This window comes from Prionailurus bengalensis, chromosome B2, assembly GCF_016509475.1.
Source record: "Prionailurus bengalensis isolate Pbe53 chromosome B2, Fcat_Pben_1.1_paternal_pri, whole genome shotgun sequence".
Taxonomy (NCBI): Eukaryota; Metazoa; Chordata; class Mammalia; order Carnivora; family Felidae; genus Prionailurus; species Prionailurus bengalensis.
Genome location: NC_057349.1, coordinates 104,888,672 through 104,892,962, shown reverse-complemented (window position 1 = coordinate 104,892,962; position 4,291 = coordinate 104,888,672). Strand labels below are relative to the sequence as shown.

The following is a 4,291-nucleotide window of genomic DNA, read 5'->3' as shown; positions in this document are numbered from 1 at the left end:
AATTAGCTGCCTCTCTTCACTTGGCTGTCTCCATTGATCATACAATTTTTGTGAGAATTGAAGTGAGATAGTGGAAAGAACCCAGCACAGTACTTAGGTCATTTTGGTTTTACAGTTAGATTTTATAAAAGATTTTTTTTTAGCAGTGGTGACTCAGAAATGTGCTAGAGGGCGCTAGTTCACTGCCATAATAGGCTCTTAGGCTCTATGGGGTGTTAACGTTTGACTTGATCATCTAACAGAGAATCAAAGACAGTTTAGTAAACAAATTATCAGCCATCTTTATTCAGGGAAATAAATGAATACAGTTCAAAAATTTAAGTCTGCAACTTGCTTGAAATTATTTGGGGGAAGAACAATCCAACAGCTGGATTGATGGCATCATAAACTTGTTTTCATCCCTGTTTTGTTTATTCTCCCCAACCAAGGGTTGGTCTAACTTACAGTTGGAAATGTCAAAGCAGGCAATGTTGGTTTTGGTGACGCCTTCACCTGCACCAAAGTGAAGAAATGCCAAGCAAGGTGACTCCTTAACTGTGAAATGAAAGGATTGGACTAGATCATCTGCAGGGTCCCTTTCAACTCTAACATTTTGTAATCCACAATTCTGGTTCTGGAAGGAAACAGGCATGATCTCCAGAAATTACAAACATTCAACCAAAAAGTGCCAAAATTCAATCAAAAGTGAAAAAACAAATAATTCTTTAAATCTTCCAAAACAGGAAGATAAAACAAAACAAAACAAAAAACAGTTTCATTCTTTCCTTCCATTGAACGCTGGGGTTTAAAAAGCAGTGTGAGCATCCCCAAAGGCAAGGGAATTAAAAGCAAAAATGAATTACTGGGACCTTATGAAGATAAAAAGCTTCTGCACAGCAAAGGAAACAATCAACAAAACTAAAAGGCAACCAATGGAATGGGAAAAGATATTTGCAAATGACATATCGGACAAAGGGCTAGTATCCAAAATCTATAAAGAGCTCACCAAACTCCACACCCGAAAAACAAATAACCCAGTGAAGAAATGGGTAGAAAACATGAATAGACACTTCTCTAAAGAAGACATCCGGATGGCCAACAGGCACATGAAAAGATGCTCAACGTCGCTCCTCATCAGGGAAATAAAAATCAAAACCACACTCAGATATCACCTCATGCCAGTCAGAGTGGCCAAAATGAACAAATCAGGAGACTATAGACGCTGGAGAGGATGTGGAGAAACGGGAACCCTCTTGCACTGTTGGTGGGAATAAAAACTGGTGCAGCCACTCTGGAAAACAGTGTGGAGGTTCCTCAGAAAATTAAAAATAGACCTACCCTATGACCCAGCAATAGCACTGCTAGGAATTTACCCAAGGGATACAGGAGTACTGATGCATAGGGGCACTTGTACCCCAATGTTTATAGCAGCACTCTCAACAATAGCCAAATTGTGGAAAGAGCCTAAATGTCCATCAACTGATGAATGGATAAAGAAATTGTGGTTTATATACACAATGGAGTACTACATGGCAATGAGAAAGAATGAAATATGGCCCTTTGTAGCAACGTGGATGGAACTGGAGAGTGTGATGCTAAGTGAAATAAGCTATACAGAGAAAGAGAGATACCATATGTTTTCACTCTTATGTGGATCCTGAGAAACTTAACAGAAACCCATGGGGGAGGGGAAGGAAAAAAAAAAAAAAAGAGGTTAGAGTGGGAGAGAGCCAAAGCATAAGAGACTGTTAAAAACTGAGAACAAACTGAGGGTTGATGGGGGGTGGGAGGGATGGGAGGGTGGGTGATGGGTATTGAGGAGGGCACCTTTTGGGATGAGCACTGGGTGTTGTATGGAAACCAATTTGACAATAAATTTCGTATATTGAAAAAAAATAAAAATAAATAAAAATAAAAATTAAAAAATTAAAAAAAATAAAAAGCAGTGTGAGTAACAAGTGATTGGCTGTCTCAAAGATGTATTGATTGTGAAGTATTTTCTAGCTTCTTTTATATCTCCACACCTGTTAATAATTATTTCAGACAAATATTTGTCTTTTTTTTTAAATTTTTTTTTCAACGTTTATTTTTATTTTTGGGACAGAGAGAGACAGAGCATGAACGGGGGAGGGGCAGAGAGAGAGGAAGACACAGAATCTGAAACAGGCTTCAGGCTCTGAGCCATCAGCCCTGAGCCTGACGTGGGGCTCGAACTCCCGGACCGCGAGATCGTGACCTGGCTGAAGTCAGACGCTTAACTGACTGCGCCACCCAGGCGCCCCCAAATATTTGTCTTTAAGAGAGGGAGATGAGGTAGACTTCTTTTATATAAAGTATTAGCCAGCCAATATAAGCCAGCATTATAGTTTTACGATGACTTCATTCATTTCAAACAACCTGAAAAACCCACAAACATTTATGAGTAAGAGCAAAATCCAGATAACAATATTAAGGGATGAATATGAAGAAATCAGTAAATAATTTGTTTTTATGTTTATGAAGCATTGCTACTTCATAAGAATCAAAGTGACTCGCAGTTTGGGTGTAAGATAAGACCAGAAACAAAAAGCAGAAGTCTGATTTTGCACTGATGATATATCTGATGCCCTGTGTAAGCCGTGCTGCAGAATCTTAAACTACGACAAATAGTTGTAATTTCTAGAATATGGGGTTGTCTTTTAGAGGACAAGCCAGGCTGGGACCCGAGAAGGTAACGGGGTAAAAATACTGCTCTGGTGGGCAGCGAGGTGCAGGTTCAGAAGGGCATTCATTACAGTGTTGCTGAAGCATGGGGAAAATCGAACTGTGGCAGAAGATGAGAAAGAGCCCAAGACTGAGCCAGAAGTCAAGAAGAGTAAGGCAGGAGCAAAGGAAAATGGAAAAAAGGCAGCAGGAGAGGGGGAGTCCTGTACGAGGACCCCCATCCCCACAGATGGGAAAACCTTGCCCAGTGGCAAATCAGACACGTTCAAGATCTGCACCTGGAATGTGGGTGGGCTTCAAGTCTGGATTAAGAAGAAAGGTTGAGACTGGGTAAAGGAAGAAGCCCCAGATATCCTGTGCCTCCACCAGACCAAATGTTCAGAGAACAAACTACCAGCTGAACTTCAAGAGCTGCCTGAGCTATCCCATCAGTACTGGTCAGCGGCGTGAGACAAGGAAGGTACGGTGGCGTGGTCCTGCCCTCCCACCAGTGCCCACTCAAAGTCTCCAAGGGCATCGGTGAGGAGGACCATGATCAGGAAGGCTGAGTGACTGGCTGAATTGGACACCTCTGTGCTGGTAACAGCCTAGGGACCTAACCCAGGCAAGGTCTAATGCATCTGGAGTACCAGCCACGCAGGGGGGAAGCCTTTCACAACTTCCTGAAGGGCTTGGCTGCCCGTGAGCCCCTTGGGCTATGTGCGGCCTCACTGGGCTCAGGAAGAAATGGACCTTTAAAACCCCAAGAGAAACAAAAAGAATGCTGGCTTCTCTCTCCAAGAGCATCAAGACTTTGGGGGAATTGCTACAGGCCGTACCACTGACTGACAGTTTGGGGCACCTCTGGACCTACATGATGAATGCCTACCAAAGTGTTGGTTGGCAATCTTGATTACATTTTTTGTTGTGTCACTCTCTGTTACCTTGCACTGTGTGACAGCAAGTTCTGTTCCACAATCCTGGGCTGTGACCAGTGTCCCATCACCCTATACCTAGCACTTTGACACCTTCCCTAAATTAAGCCTGGGAAGTAAGTTCCCCAAGCTAGCCTTAAAACTTAACACCCATCCCCAGCTTCTTGAAAAACTGCTCTCTGAAGAGGGGTGCCTGCGTGGCTCAGTCGGTTAAGCACCAGGCTCTTAATTTCCACTCAGGTCATGATCTCCTAGTTTGTGAGTTTTGGCCCCGTGTGGGGCTCTGTGCTGACAGTGGGAAGCCTGCTTGGGATTCTCTCTCGTGCACATGCTCGCTCTCTCTCTCTCTCTCTAAATAAACTTAAAAAAAAAAAACAAACCCGCTCTCTGGAGAAATCTGCACTGTATTTCCCTTCTAAAAATGTGAATCCTTCAACCAGGCTCTTAGTGATACTCAGGTTTCCTTTAAACCCAAAAGTTCTCTCTATTTTGGTGGGTTTTTTCTCCTTCTCCTTCTCCTTTTCTCCTCACCCTCCTCCTCCTCCTTCTACTTCTCTTTCTTCTTCTTTTTGCATTAAGCAAAAGCTACTGATGACTTCCTCTGAACTGTCCACTTGAAAATAAAGAGCCATAGTTTACACTTGATCTTAGCCAAAAGGCCGAGAAGCGATTAAAGAGCCATAGTTTAAAAAAAA

At 42.7% G+C, this 4,291-nt stretch overlaps 1 pseudogene; it reads left to right on the top strand.

Moving 5' to 3' along the window:
• Window positions 1–2,434: 2,434 nt before the first annotated feature.
• LOC122490523 lies at window positions 2,435–3,792 on the top strand (annotated as a pseudogene).
• Window positions 3,793–4,291: the final 499 nt, after the last annotated feature.